Source organism: Oryzias latipes, chromosome 24 (genome assembly GCF_053564925.1).
Source record: "Oryzias latipes strain Hd-rR chromosome 24, Olatipes_Hd-rR_3.1".
NCBI lineage: Eukaryota > Metazoa > Chordata > Actinopteri > Beloniformes > Adrianichthyidae > Oryzias > Oryzias latipes.
Window position 1 is genome coordinate 12,347,118 of NC_136260.1, and position 14,606 is coordinate 12,361,723.

Genomic DNA, 14,606 nt, shown 5'->3' on the forward strand with positions numbered 1-14,606 from the left:
TGATCAGTCCACTTGTAGACAAATAGATCCACTAATGTCCTTATTTTCCACGTTTGAGCTAGAATCTGGCTAATAAATGCACGGCTGGACAGCTCCAATGTTTCTCCCCATTTTAAGCCAGCAGGGCAGCATGTAAATAGAGAACTCTGAGTTATTGGTGACAAGAAGGGAGAGCAGTGTTGCTCTGCACCCACAACTTTGTTAGAGAGGAATTTTTAATTAACTGTTGCTCCTCTGCAGAAACTACAGTACAGACCAAAAGTTTGGACACACCTTCCCATTCATTTCAATGAGAACGTGTGTCCAAACTTTTGGTCTGTACTCTATGTCCTAGAAAACGACACAGGTTAATCTCATGTCCCTAACCCTAATCCTGTAATTTGATCCGAGTCTCAAGATCAAGTCCCCATCTCCTCTATTTTGAATTTTTTTTGTTTTGTTATTTACTTGGGTTTAAGTGTGTGTTGTTTCTGATGAACTTCTGCCGCTCTGCAGTAGCCACGTCTTAGAAAATAGACACATATTTCTTGATTTTGGCTAAAAATGGCAGAATCATAATTAAAAGATTACTGAGAATGCTTTGAAAGTGAGTGAGTCTTTAAGGGATATTATAAAAAAAAGTCAAAACTTCGTGACAGCTTATGGAAGAAATGAGTCACGACAGAGAAATGGATTTTAATTATGTCCATATTCCTCCTGTTCATACAATTTTACTGTGTTATCACGAGTTCTCCAACATACCAACAATTTAACGTAAATGCCTTTTCCCCCCCACAAATTCCCCTCGTAAATTTAAAAGGGCACGTTCATAAAAGCCTGACAACAGTTTTCGCCACTTCCATCACAGCGCTGCTATCTTTCCAGCACTTTATTGCTCCCAGATGCTATAAAGCTCTACAGTCCTGTTGTCACCCAAGGTGACGATTAAAATCACATGAATGCTCCATTTGCTCTGACACTCAGACGGATCAACCGTACGGCACCATAAACAAAAGTCTTATCGGGACTCATTCAGAGAGCCTTATTGTCATTTTCCTAGTTTTTCTCCTCTCCTTTTTTGCACAAACACCAGGCCTTTATTTGTTTTAGCATCCACCTATAATCCATGTGGGGACTAAATCGGACGACTGGTTGCTGTGTGGTCCGAGGAGTTTATGTGTGTGGGAGCACCGGACAGCGCGCCGGCTTTCTGTTTCCTGTCAGGCCCTGCGGCTCCGTGGAAGCAAAAGTCCATCAGGCAGGCGTGTTGGTTCAGGCCTGCAGGGAGGTGAGCTCTCAGACTTACTTAATCAAAGCACAAATGCCTTTATTCATCTTCAGAGCAGCGCAATTAATTTCAGCGCTGGTGTCAGAACCTTTGGGGAAATCTGACCTGTTATTGCCTCTCGGAGCTGCACATGTTCATTCTCTCACTTAGACCACAAGACAGATATTGAAAACTAATTTGAGGCCTAATGTTGTATCACTCTGAACTCTTTGAAATTGTTTGGTCTTATTACACATTCCTTCGTCAAGACAGGAATGCTAAAAGTTCAAAAGTAATAGAATTTTTCCGAAAGTTTCACGCAAAATGTATCAATTTACGGTGCCGGAGCTGCCACTTCTGTCTTGATTATTTCTGTTAATAGCTTCCGTGGAAGTTCATAAAAAATGTGGCTCAAAAACACTTGTATTCCTTCTCCAGCCTTTAGTCATTAAGCTAATTTGTCACTGATTTGATTGTTTATCTTTGAAATCAATCGTACTTTTACAGCTTCATTTCTTCCAACAGCTGTGCTCTGTACTTCTGCTTTTTTTAATTTGCAAATATCTCAATTAGGAGAATGAGCTCCATTTACTCACCACCACTTTCTTCAGCTCGCTCATTAGTGAAATCTCTATTTCAACACAAGATAATGCTGCTGGCAAAACATCTGCGGCATTGTCGCTCATTTCCGGGTTTCTGCATTTAAAAGTAGAGCACATTCGCGGTGTGGATGCTTATTCTGCAGCAAAGTTTTTGTTCCCAGAAGGCTTGATTCTCAAATGATCTCTGGTCCACCTGATGACTTGCAAATGAACACTGGTGCAGCGTGCTACAATGTTGAAACCAAATGAACTGTAGCTAACATAGTGGTGAATAAAGTAAAGTGAAAAATAAGTTATGTGTTGTGAATCTTTGTTGTCTATGAGGGGATGCAAAATGCACTTAGAACTTTACACCTTATGAATGACTATACATGACCAGGCAAAAAAATCCTGCACCTTGTCACTATAAATTAAATTCTACCATATATTACTGGTAAATGAAGCCCTTTTACTCATTACAGTCTGTAAATTGTTTTTAAATAAATGCCAGGACCATCATTGGAAAACGCATGATAAACCCAGTCCTACGTCAGGATGAAAGTTTGCTTGGTTTTTGTTATTTTAAATAAATAATGCTTTTTGTGTGCCACCCTATTTTCCACACCACAGGAGCAGTGGCAAATACTGTGAGTGAACTTTATTTTTAAGGACTGGATTAAATTATTTTGAGACTTCAAACCAAAGACAACTTTAAACAACGTGGTCCTACATTTTTGCTATGTTAGAAGCCAGCACAGAACTACAGATATCTTTTAGCGATCATGACAGACAACGGCCAGCATGTTGGAAAAAATAAAAATAACAATAAAATAATAAAAATGTTCACAAAAATGGGAGGAATTTAGGTGCATCTCATCTGACACTTTATACTGTCCAAAAAAACATCAAGCCAGCTTCCATCTCTCATTATAGTTATACAACCAAAAGGAGGGCTATTTTGGAGCAAATTGTTCCAAGTTCAACATTTTTTGGAAAACCTTGGATATTTGATCCTCTGGGCTGAGCAGAGGAGACTGATACATGAGCTTGATATTTCAGCGAGTGAATCACGACAAAGATTGATTTAAACTAAGAGAATCCAGATGGGACCACAGCAGTAAGGAGTGACTGAGATAACATACGGTTTTAATATGGCACAATCAGAGGCTTTTATGTTGGAGTACTTCATAGGGGTCATACAAGGTTAATATATATGGATAAGGTATTTGGCATGGATTAAAAGCTAATGGCTGGGATCTTTTTATTTTAAAATGTTGGAAGTTTTAATATTTATTGTTAAATATTTAAATATTCAACATCACATTACTGATAATCCACAGCAGTGTTTATGTAGTCATAGCTTTAGTATCTATTTTTTCCTTGTATTAATAAAATATGCTCTCTAATTTACCACAAGTAGGATAGTTTGTTTTAAAAGAAAGCCTTGAGGAGAAGATATCCACAGTAAAGACCCTCTGCTTTATTTATTTACTCTTTGAAACCTGAATCATTGGAGCTTCACGCTTGCAGCTTCTTTTCCATGTCTGTGCTGGTTAAAGAGAATGTGGTATAGTTTCCATGGCAATGCTCCACTATACCTCTGTGACTCCAAAGAGCTGTCACAATGTCCTATCATTTTATTCAATGTACATGAAATATCTTTTTTTTTTTTGTATTACTAGTAGCACTTCAAAGAGAATAAAGAGGCTTTAACAGATTTAAATTGTGGTACATTCAAAGCTAAATTTTCACATCCCCACATACAGGCTCTAATGTATGCAACAAAGAATCCCTTTACGAATTATTTCCCTATTACACATTTATAAATATTAAAGTCAAATATTTATTATATTGTTATGGTACTAAACTAAAACTGTTTCACCGGGATCTGTTCTTGAACAGGACACATGAAGAGGAGCGGCACCGGTGACCCTCCACAGGAACAGGAGGTTTGACGTATGTCCGCGGCAATCCCCCTCAGGATCAGATTTGCTGGATCAGGCATGGCATGACTTGAATATTCCTGCAAGAAACTTTTTTTTCCCCTCCTGACTGTAGGATGTAAAGTGACTGGAGGCAAGTTAAAGCCTTGACACCAGCCATGTTGGCAATATGATAGAGATGGGCGGCGTAACAACTTTAAATCCGACTGGTTTGGTCAAACCTGACTCATTCCCCCTGCGGTTGTGCGAAAGTGCACGGCCAAGAACAGATGTGGCAACCCCATTTGACTGCTGCAGCTGTTTAGAGACCCATTTAGATTAATAAGAGTCAGCAAACAGGACATCTTGGTGGAGAAAAAAAACAAAAATGCAAATTACAATGACAAGAAAATCTGTTCAAGTACCTTCAGGTAAGGGAGACTTTCAAAAAGACTGCAGCTGCAGCAGCTGTGCTTTGTGCCCAATGGGTCTGGCAGATGAAGCCATCTCACTCCTCGCATGTGTGACCGCATGCAATGTGTTTGACCCTTTGAAGAGGATGTGGGTCTCTGGACTAAGTGACTCCTCCCCCCTTGCATTTCAAACAGGAAGTACCTGCTGGCTCCAAGAAGCCAAAATCCCACAGACTTCTATAGAGAAACAAACAGCTGTTAGTCATCTTATGTGACAGAATAACCATTCTTTCTGCTAACTCTATTTTTTTCCATAACATTTTCTTTAGTGCAAGTTATAAACTGATCAGAGACCTCAATCCAAGTATGCGGTCACATTTTTCGAAGCGCTAAGTGAGCCCACTTTAGAGTGCTGGGCGTGGACTTCCAACAAGCTCACTGATCGGGGAAAAGTGGTTGCCTCAGAAATGATGACTCACGCCGACTTGGACCAATCACTGCTTACTGACGAATGCCAGTTCCCAACTATGCAAACACAACTGTCAATAAGTTGGCACCTGTTTAACTTCATCTAATAAAATTAGCTTACTTTTCACCAAAGAACCAGCCCTCAAATTAAACCACTATCCCTGCTAGAGGAAGAATGTAGGGAGAAACCGGATTTAACCCTGTATGTCGGTCCTTACATTACCCGGCCTCATTAACATCTACAATATTTTTGCTCCCCTGATGGTGTAATGGTCAGGCAATTCTAAAATCCTGCGTTACAAGTTTTCATTATCATCCCAAGGGTGAAGTTTCGTGTCTGTTTATCATTTGTAATTCATGTCCCCATAACTAGCTTTGCCTGTAAATATTTTAATTAGATAATAAAAATTTGATTCTATTTCAAGATGTTAAATATTTATGTCTGAGTCTAAAGGGCTGTTGCTCAGGAGCTTACAAGAGCCAGCATTCAGTTTATAGAGCAAGAAAACAAATACCAACAACCAAGGGCGAGGAAAAAAAAAAAAAGACTCATCCAAAGTGGCTCCCAATGGATGTCAGTTGAGTGTGTGTGATTGTAGCAGTTTGCTGTGGGGGGTTTGTGTGAGCATCTGTCTGTGTTCACACAAACATGTGTGTACATGCAGCTTATTAATGTGTGTACCAGTCTGACAAACATCTGGCCTCGCCCCTGTGTTTGAACACTTACACTGCACATACAGGTCAAAATGACAACAGCCAAATAAGTCATTTGGAGTGAGTTTATCAAAGTAGCAGCATATGTTCCCAGGAGCTAATCAGTATTTACCTTTACGCGCTTCCTCCTGCCCCCCCCAGATCAATTATGAATGACCCCATTTGGAGGCACTTTCCAAACAGATTTTGGAGAAGTACATGTGCCAGTCTCCTAATATTTACAGTGCTGTGCAAGGTGACCTCAAAATTTGATCCAAACACACTCCCATTCCTTCCATTAAAGTAATTTTCCTCAGCAGCGAGTGATCAAGGTGCACAAAAGGCATTTCATCATGCCGTTGTCACAGCACAGATCACACTCATTCCCTCATTTCTTTCTAATTATGCAGCGCTGCCTGTTTTAAATTGCTCCATAAAATGTGTTTCGTGTAAAGGTAAGGGTGCAGAACCCAATTAGAGCTTCAGCAATAAGAAAGTACGCTGTTCCTGCTCAATAGAGTCAATTAAAACTGGACGCGGAGGTGTATATGCGTAAAAGTGGAATGAGCCACCTGGGACTTTTCTCAACCTGAACTGACAGACTCACAACCGGTGCCTTGGCCATACGGATTACAAACCGGTATTTAATGGTTAGCAGATTTACTAAATTAAATCTTTTTCAGGTCGACTTGAATGTCTGGGATTTAGTGCATGAGATGAGAATAAAGGAGCTTTTTTAAGTGTAAGCTAATTCAAAATAAATTGAACAGTTAAATAGAGTACGGAGTCTCACAATAGGTCCTTGTTAGGGCTTTTTAGTCGGTAAGTCTCCCAGAAATGAAGCACTACAACATAACATTTTACATAAAACACACCGTAACTATTATTTGTTTTTATTTCTATAGGTATTGATTGGAGCAGTATTACTGACTTTAGTGTGATCCTTAAAGTGTGTCATGATTCGAACGTGAGTTCAAAAATGACCCAGATGCTGGAACCCGGAAAGAGGCTTGACACAACGGTAAGATTTCAGTGGTTTAATCTGAACCAGAACTAGACAGGACTTTCTTCCAGGAAGAGAGAACGTGGGCTGGCTGGAGGAATCTTGAGCTGGAATCTCCTTGAGGGGGAACAGCGGCGGGAGCGAGGCTTGGACCAAGACGAGGCGAGACGGCTGGCTGGAGGTTACATGAGACGGCGTAAGCGAAGCTTGAACCAAGGCGAGGAGAGGCGGCTGGCTGGAGGTTTCTAGATGCGGCGTGACTGCAGCGTTGGAGGACTGCGACCAGGTGAGGATCCAGAAGGTTTACATCCTGAGGCAGAGCGAGAAATACCATGAGCTTCAGACAACGAGACGTGAGACAATAACGTGAGCTGACCAGACTATGCACCATAGGAGGAACAACGAACTGGCACCGGCTGATGATCCTGGAGGAGTTTATGAAGGCAGGTGTAGATGAGGTGAGTGGATCCAGCTGGTCGCGTCCAACACAGGAAGGAGGGGGGAGTAGGGAGTAGCTGACAGGCCATGACAAAGTGATTTGAATTGATTTTCATTTCTGTTGAGTCAGTTGACCAATTCGTTTAAATTAGTCTTTGAGATTACGAAGACTTTGTTATCTTTTTTGAGTCCTCTAACTTACTTTCAAACAAATGACTTGACTTCTTACTCAGTAAAATGACTTACTTCTTTAATGATACGGTAACATTTACAACTGCCACTGCGCGATGGGGTGGCATTGGCAGAATTCTCAAGATTAGCTGGCACCGCCCGATTTTTTAGAGAATGGTGTGGTCATGATTGTGGCGGCAGTCAGTCAGTCAGGCGGGAATGACGCTTTTACGAAATCAGGCAACGGCTGGGCAGCAGCAGGGTGGCCATCAGCAGCAGCAGCAGCTCAGACAGGAGGCCGTCCATATCGAGTGCCACAGGCTGCCAGATAGGCGGGATATTTCAAAAGCAGGCCGTTCTGCACCACAGGTCAATCGCAACTCAGATTTAAAAAAACAAACAAAAAACATTCTGATCTTGTCGATTTTTACATTTTTAGACAACATGCCTTCCAACAAGGCACAATGTTCAAATGGTATTTGCTTTACAATATTTTATACATTAAATGTCACTATGTAACAACTGTGCCATGATTATTATAAGACCGACTTTAGAAATCAAAGGTTTTATTGCTACACGTGCTACACTTTTTTTTGTTTCATGCTGATGCAATTTTGAAGTCTGGCCAATAGACGTCACTAGTTTCAGTGTCAAATGCTTCACAACCCTGAACCATCTCAATACAATTTGATTCATTTTTAATGGTTCAGAAAGATTATAAGACTATAGAGTACTCACCACTGTCAGGAACTGGTGGTGTAGGATATGCAAGAGACCAGGCATGTTGGCAGAAACTGAAACATTTGAATATATATTTATATTTATATATATATTTGAATGATAACAAAATATTGAATTTGGAACTATGGACTAAATTACACAGGGCTGGCCCAATGCACTCAAACAAATACAACACCTCTACAGCCTTTAAACTTCTATTTAACTATTGTCAAGTTGTTCTTTGTCAAGGTCTCCTTTAGCTATTGATTTCAACCCTCCAATAACTAATGCCTTTTCTGGCTTTGGGTACATACTATGAAGAGTGTCCCTATTTAGAACAGAGAAGTGGAATGAAGGGTCAACTGATTGGAAAAGACACAGCACACAAACAAAAGCAAAAGGTGAAAATAGGCATTTAGCACTTCTCGTGGCCTTGTATAATGTGTGCAGTGAAGTTAATTGCTTTATCTTAAGTCAGAGAGCAGCAGATGACAACATCATTTCAACCGTGGGAGCGTGTTAACAGGCCAACTTTTACTATTTGTTGTTCTCTTTAACAATAGGACATTTTCACCTGTTCAATGTCTCTCTATACCTTAAAGACCCAACCCAATGAAAATGGTGTTTTTGGTGTTTTTAACATGTTCTTGCAGCATTTATGATCATAAAAGTCATATAGGAAACTAACCCTAAAATTGCATTTCTGAGTATTGAACTTTCAGCGTTATATTCCAGATTAAAATACTCATGAATGAATGGTCTAACATTCATAGGTAAATCAACTATAAATTTTGACAAAGTGCCTCTCAAAATCACTTCAACATCAGTAAACATTACCATAAATAAGCCATATAAGGTGCTCCGGATTATAAGGCACACTGTCGTTTTTTTTTAAAAGAAATTAGGGGCTTTGAAGTGCGCCTTATTGTACGGAAAGTACAATATTATTTTAGTCAAATTGTTATGAATCAGAGACAGAGGAACAACTGCAGTTAGAAAAAGAACATTTGTGATCCTGGTACTGGGCGGGCCAAAAATTCCCTGCTCCGCCCCATTCCAATGCAGCTACAAACGACTAGATCCATGTACGTCTTTGTTTTCCTCGTATGTGCTGGCATGTGGTTCAAAATGTATGGCTATATAAATCCAATATAGCTGGGTATTTTTTTTTTTTTTGCACAAGTGTGCGGGAGAGTGTGAAAACAGATAATTCTGACTTCTAGGTGACGGGAAGAGGGGGCGGGGTTGCTAAGCGCCAACTGTCATTGCCGTTCCTACCTGCGTACCTACTTCTTATTGTGCTAAAGAGAGTCACTTAGGGAAACATACTGAATGTCAGAGTGAAGAAAGAAAAAAATCTTATCTGTTGTTTCTCATCATGATATGAGTGATATTGTGCTTTGTCTGTTTATGTCCTGAGACAGAAGTGGGTCATTCGTGTTAATTATGTCCCTTCATTCTTTTTCCCATCTTCGTTTTGGGCCTCACTTCCCACCAGCACTCCATTCGCAGGTCAGCGCCGCTATTGATTTACACCCCTCACCTAATCACTTAGGTAACATTTCCCTGGCGGCTGCTTCTTTCCATCCATGATTCATAGCCCAGCAATGAAATCTCTCAGTTGCCACTAATTAAGCGTAAGGTCAACCTTTAATCATCACCTTTCTTGTGCAGCCTGAGCAAATGCCCTTGCTGATTTCAAGCCGTGTTAAATAATCTGATGCGAGATGAGGCTTATCAGGTGGGGATAAAAGTGTTTTATTTAACCAAGTTGCGATGAGTGAGGACATCGTTTTAGTAACTTTGTACATCATTGGAAAAAATGACAGTACCCGCTTTGAACAAATTGTCCCAGAGACTATCCATAACTAGCACTGAGTGATCTTGATGTGGCGTAACTGCTAGCTCACACAATCACACATATGCAGATTACACCAGCTACCCAGCTCATTCCTACTGACGTTTATGTGCTATAAGTGCCACTTTGGTCCTTTGTGTGATGATTTAACCACGTTTGACGCTAGCCAAGAACTCCCTTTCCCTATTTTTTCTGTCTCACACCCACACACATAAGCTGATCGCACGTGGCACTTTATAATGAGTGACTGTAGGCAGGAGTTTAACCTTTAGCTGTGGGTGTCAGCAGTGAGTGAACGGGATTTTGGGAGATCTATGTAGCGCTCCAAACCCTTTACCTTTGCGTCCTCCACTGGCAGCTTGAAGGCCGTGTTCGCCTACATAGCCTGTTATTATTTGATAGAATTGATGGCGCTCTGGGGTTTTCCCATGAACATGCTGCAGTTGTTCTCATTGCACAGCTCTGGGTTGCCTAACATATTGTTCAAGCAACTTAACACTTATTTCAGTCATAAAAAAGATCAATAATCCCCACGAAAAAAACAAAAACAAAGCCTTGCAGTGTTTGATGAATTGAGGCAGTTTTCAATGGATGCGCTCCATTTCTGAGGCCTTATTTGCTCCTTTGTATATCTGGAAGGCTTTCCTTGACTCAAATATAAAAGCCAGATACTTTAGAGGTGATTGGTTTCTTTCTTTTATTCTTCAAATTGAAAAAGACATTTCCTTGAAGAAAAACTGTACGGCAGGTTTTAGTCAAAGTCAAATGAGATAATGGAGTTTTGTCAAAGATCTGGTTGAACGCAGTGGAGGAGTACTCCAAGAAGGGATTGCTTTAGGCTTCATGAGGGAGTTGATCAGTATGGCTGCTGCGGTTCTTTTGGGTGGTTCTGGTTCATAGAGGGTCAGACAGGAGCGTCTGCATCTTAAAGGGGGCGCAGGTGTTATGCGGTGTCCTTTTGCTCATACAGCCACCTAAAGGGAGGTCATGAAAATTGAATGTAAGATTGTCGTGTATGTGTAGTAAGTCCATCTTGAAGTATTAGTAAGAAACGTGTAAGTTACATGCATCTTTGGTGGACAGGTGGTGCTTTTGTACGGTGCCCTCTAAGCATGACTAGTGGTTACTGAGGTCCACGTACTGGTTCCTTACTGACTGAAAATACTGTACACACTGGGTGTAAAGGTGACATGTATGCATCAGTAGAATATCCAAAAGAAAACTATTTTATGATTGTCTAATTTTATATTTTCTAACCGTCAGGCAAGGGGCATGCACTTCAGTAGTGTGCAGGGTTCTAGTGTTAAAAAAATGAAATTTCATGCAACATGCCTGCGTCTAATCTACTTCACTCTTATTTACCCTTGCATGCTTTATAAGTGTCTGTTACAATCTGTCACATGCAGCATGGCCATAAAAATACACTTTTTTTCAGGCTAACCAAGTGGTCCGCAAACGTAAAATTTCCCCATAAATGGCCCGTACAAGTTTGCCAATTTTTAGCCCACAGACAGCCCGTATCCAACCATAAGGACAGTTGCGACTAAGACATTAGTGGCTGCTGGCCATCACAGCTACTTCCTTTCACACCAAACCAAAAGCCCTCTAGTGTCCCAGGTGATGGGGGAAGGCCTGTGAAGGGGGGTAATTGCAAAAGGCAAAGGGGGGGACAACAGGCCTGCACAATGGTAGAGTACAGATGAAAACAGCAGTCAGGGGAGCAGAGCGTGGAAGAGGTCCATCCGCTGGAGAAAGCACTCATGATGGATGGGGGGTGCCAGGCTTGCTCTGAGACACTCAGAACGATTTTCTCTGTGCCAAAGTGGCAGAAACAAATGGCTGCGATGGAGCTGCTGTCGCATTGTTATGAACTCCAAGACACTGATGGTTTTCAAGTGGTGCCAGTCCTCTGAGAGTGTGAGGAGAGCTGGCTGACCGGGTCGGTAGCCCCCTGGCACCCGCTGAGTTCGGTCGGGACTCACATCTGCCCGTCGAGACACATCAAGCTGTCACGGCAGAGAAGAAGCCCAGACTGGGAGTTGTACACGCACTGGATGTCTACATAATCAAAAGCATTTCTTGGCAGTAGCTGTAGGGAGTTTTTTTCCCCCTTTTTTCCTATTAAAGTGAAAATCCATCTGTAAAGCAGAGTTGCCATGAGCTGGTTCTATGATCTTAGGAAATTGAGACCATTTTTAAACACAGGAACAAGCTTCTACCCTTAAACGGGAAAAATAGAGGAGCAGTTCTGCTGCTTCAAGCCAACAGATGGGGACCATTCATTGGAATTGAAGGATTGTGCGGTTACCAAGACAATACGTGGCCTGCTTGTAAAGTATATCAGTAAAACATTTTTAGTTGCAAATCAAGCATATTTTTAAAATCTCACTCAAACTACATTTTGATCTATTGTAAAAGCGTTCCCAGTTATGTTTATGCCGTTTTTAGCCAAAATCTTAAAACCTGTGTTTTTTTCTAGGAGATCCAGCTTATTGCACATGAAATCTGACACCACTGAATTCATAGACTAGCACTAAGTGACCATCTATGCATGGTGTGATGGATCCCCTGACAGTAGCAGGGATAGGCTCCAGCAACTCCGTCACTCCAAAAGAAACTAATTGGGTTTGGAAGATGGATAGATGTGTTAATTTGTTTATTTTTATAATTGATTTTCACTCCCATTGAAAATCAATTAATCAAGGACAACAAGGATAAGACAATGCCATAAAGCTGGGGACAGGACATTTGTTTTTCTTGATTCTCTCTATTCTACAATTAGGGAAAAAAACACACACTCAAAAATTTACCTAAAAGATTGCCTGACTCAAGCCTTGGTCACATGCACCCAAATGGGGGTTGACCTGTACGGGTGCTGCCGGTTTACGGGTTGTCCGGGCCCATGGAGGAGTGCTGACAGGATGGGCTTCACCTTAAAGGGAGCGCAGGTGTGTCCTGCTGTTCCCTGGAGACTTGTACAGTTGCCTTAAGCGACGTCATGAAAATGGAACCTATCATTATTGTGGAAAAAGTGTGGGGAGTGTATCGTGAAGTATTTGCAATGACAATGTAAGTTATATGCGCTTATGAGGTATGGGTGATGCTGTCTTGCGGTGCCCTTATGCCACTCCAGGAATTAGCCAAGTGCACGCACTGCTCTTACTGATCGTGCATGCACAGGATGTGCAGGTGATATGTAGGCGCCCGAATTACGCCAAAGCAAACTACGCCCTGATTGTCTACACAACACCCTTTCGTCTCACCTATGTACCCCTTACACGAGATTTAAGTGTCCGCTACGACCTGTTGCTCCCAGCATGCCAAAAAGAAAAAAACATGCATGAACACTTTTATCCACCGGCTCACTCAGGAATTTTCGAGCAAGGCACTTGCGTTCATGTATGACTATTTATGTGTTTGCCCAAACATAAAGGCAGTTGTGACTAAGGCTAAAGCTTGAGAGAGAATTCTGAACAATCAAAGATACTTTTTGTTCACAAAGTGCTATTGCACAAAACTAATATAAGAAATATATCTATCAAATCTCATTTATACAAAATTTCTTTGGTGGTTGAATCTGAGTTATAGAACATTTTGTTACAAAAACTTGGCTTTTGTTTTTATTTCCATCATGGAATTAAAATATAGAGGAATTAATTTTTTACTCACACTTTTGTCTGGTATAAAATAAAAATATTGGGAACATTGAGAAAAGAGAAAACAAAATGACATGTATTTTTCATGTCAAACGTCATTGCTCTTAGTCTGGGGGCGGCCGTGGTGCAGCGGTAGGGCGGTCGACCCATGATCATAAGATTGCAGGTTCGATTCCCGCCTTGCACGCCCATGAGTCGAAGTGTCCTTGGGCAAGACACTGAACCCCACCTTGCCTCTGGTGGTAGGCAGGCGCCTGTGTTTGGCAGCGGAGCCGCCATCAGTGTGTGAATGTGTGAGTGAATGTGTGTGTGACTGGGTGAATGGGTCTGTGACTGTAAAGCGCTTTGTCCTTGTAGGAAGAAAGGCGCTATACAAGTATACGCCATACGCCATTTAGTTCAAAGCTGATAGGGGGAAATGGACCGACCCAGCTTCAAGCATAAGATTAATAAACATGGTTGGAATGGGGATTCATTCCGCTTTTGCTTGATTTCTTTTTTCAGGTTTTTTTTTTGTGTGTGGAAATGATGGTGTTTGTTAACCCTAAAGGACAAACCAATCCATTACTTCTCAAAAAAAAATAATAAAAATCTGAAATGCACTGCAGCTGTTTCCAGGTGATCATCTCTCCAGCATTTCCATATTGGGAACCTATTGTATCGGATGGATTTCCCTGGGAGACTTGTCAGTTCTCATTCATTTTTCAATTTGCAACCGCATCAGCGCAAGCTCACAGCCTTTGTTGAATCATAAAAAAGGCTGTTTTCTTGGCCGATACCCTGCATCCCCACTGCAAACCTGTAATCTGGCTGCCAAAGCCAACATGTGATACATTGATGGGATTCACAATTGTGACAAATTAGTGGTAGGTTGTGCAATTTGTGCCAAAGTGAAGGAAAGGATGAAGATTTAATTGTTACCTTGTGAAGTGTGAAGTCTTTGTGAAATCTGGACAGATTCTTTAAAAACCCACTCTGAAAAAAGTCGTATTTTTGGGGTTTTCATCACATTCTTAACATTTTCCTCATGATGGAGGACATATATAAAGAAAATTCAGCTTAAAGTTGCATTTCTGAGTATTTGATTATTCAAATTCCCAATTCAAATTTTTGTGAATCAGGAGTAAAAAGAAAAAAGAAGTTTGAAAAAAGATTGTATTTGTCATGTGGAAAATGTGCTGGGGGGGCCAAAAGCTCTCTGCTCCGCCTCTGTTTTCCTTGACAAAAATTGTACTTCGGGATAGCTCCAATATCCTTCATCATTTTTGTTGCACAGATAATGTTAGGCTGGGGTTGTGATGGGCTGTATGCTATTGGGAGAGAGCGTAAACAGACGGGCCCTGTCCACAACTCCGAGGTTAATTTCTAATGAAATTCTGATGCTCTGCAGAAATTATATCCCAGAAAATGACACATGATTTGTTATTTTGACAAATA

The 14,606-nt window shown here is 41.1% G+C and overlaps 1 long non-coding RNA gene across 1 annotated transcript; it reads right to left on the reverse strand.

The window, feature by feature from the left end:
• Positions 1 to 6,345: 6,345 nt before the first annotated feature.
• LOC110017739 (uncharacterized) lies at positions 6,346 to 7,758 on the reverse strand. The gene is made up of 3 exons (XR_002293236.2): positions 7,674 to 7,758; positions 6,715 to 6,841; positions 6,346 to 6,636 (listed from the first exon to the last, which is right to left on the reverse strand). It is a non-coding gene; the product is annotated as an uncharacterized LOC110017739 (long non-coding RNA).
• Positions 7,759 to 14,606: the final 6,848 nt, after the last annotated feature.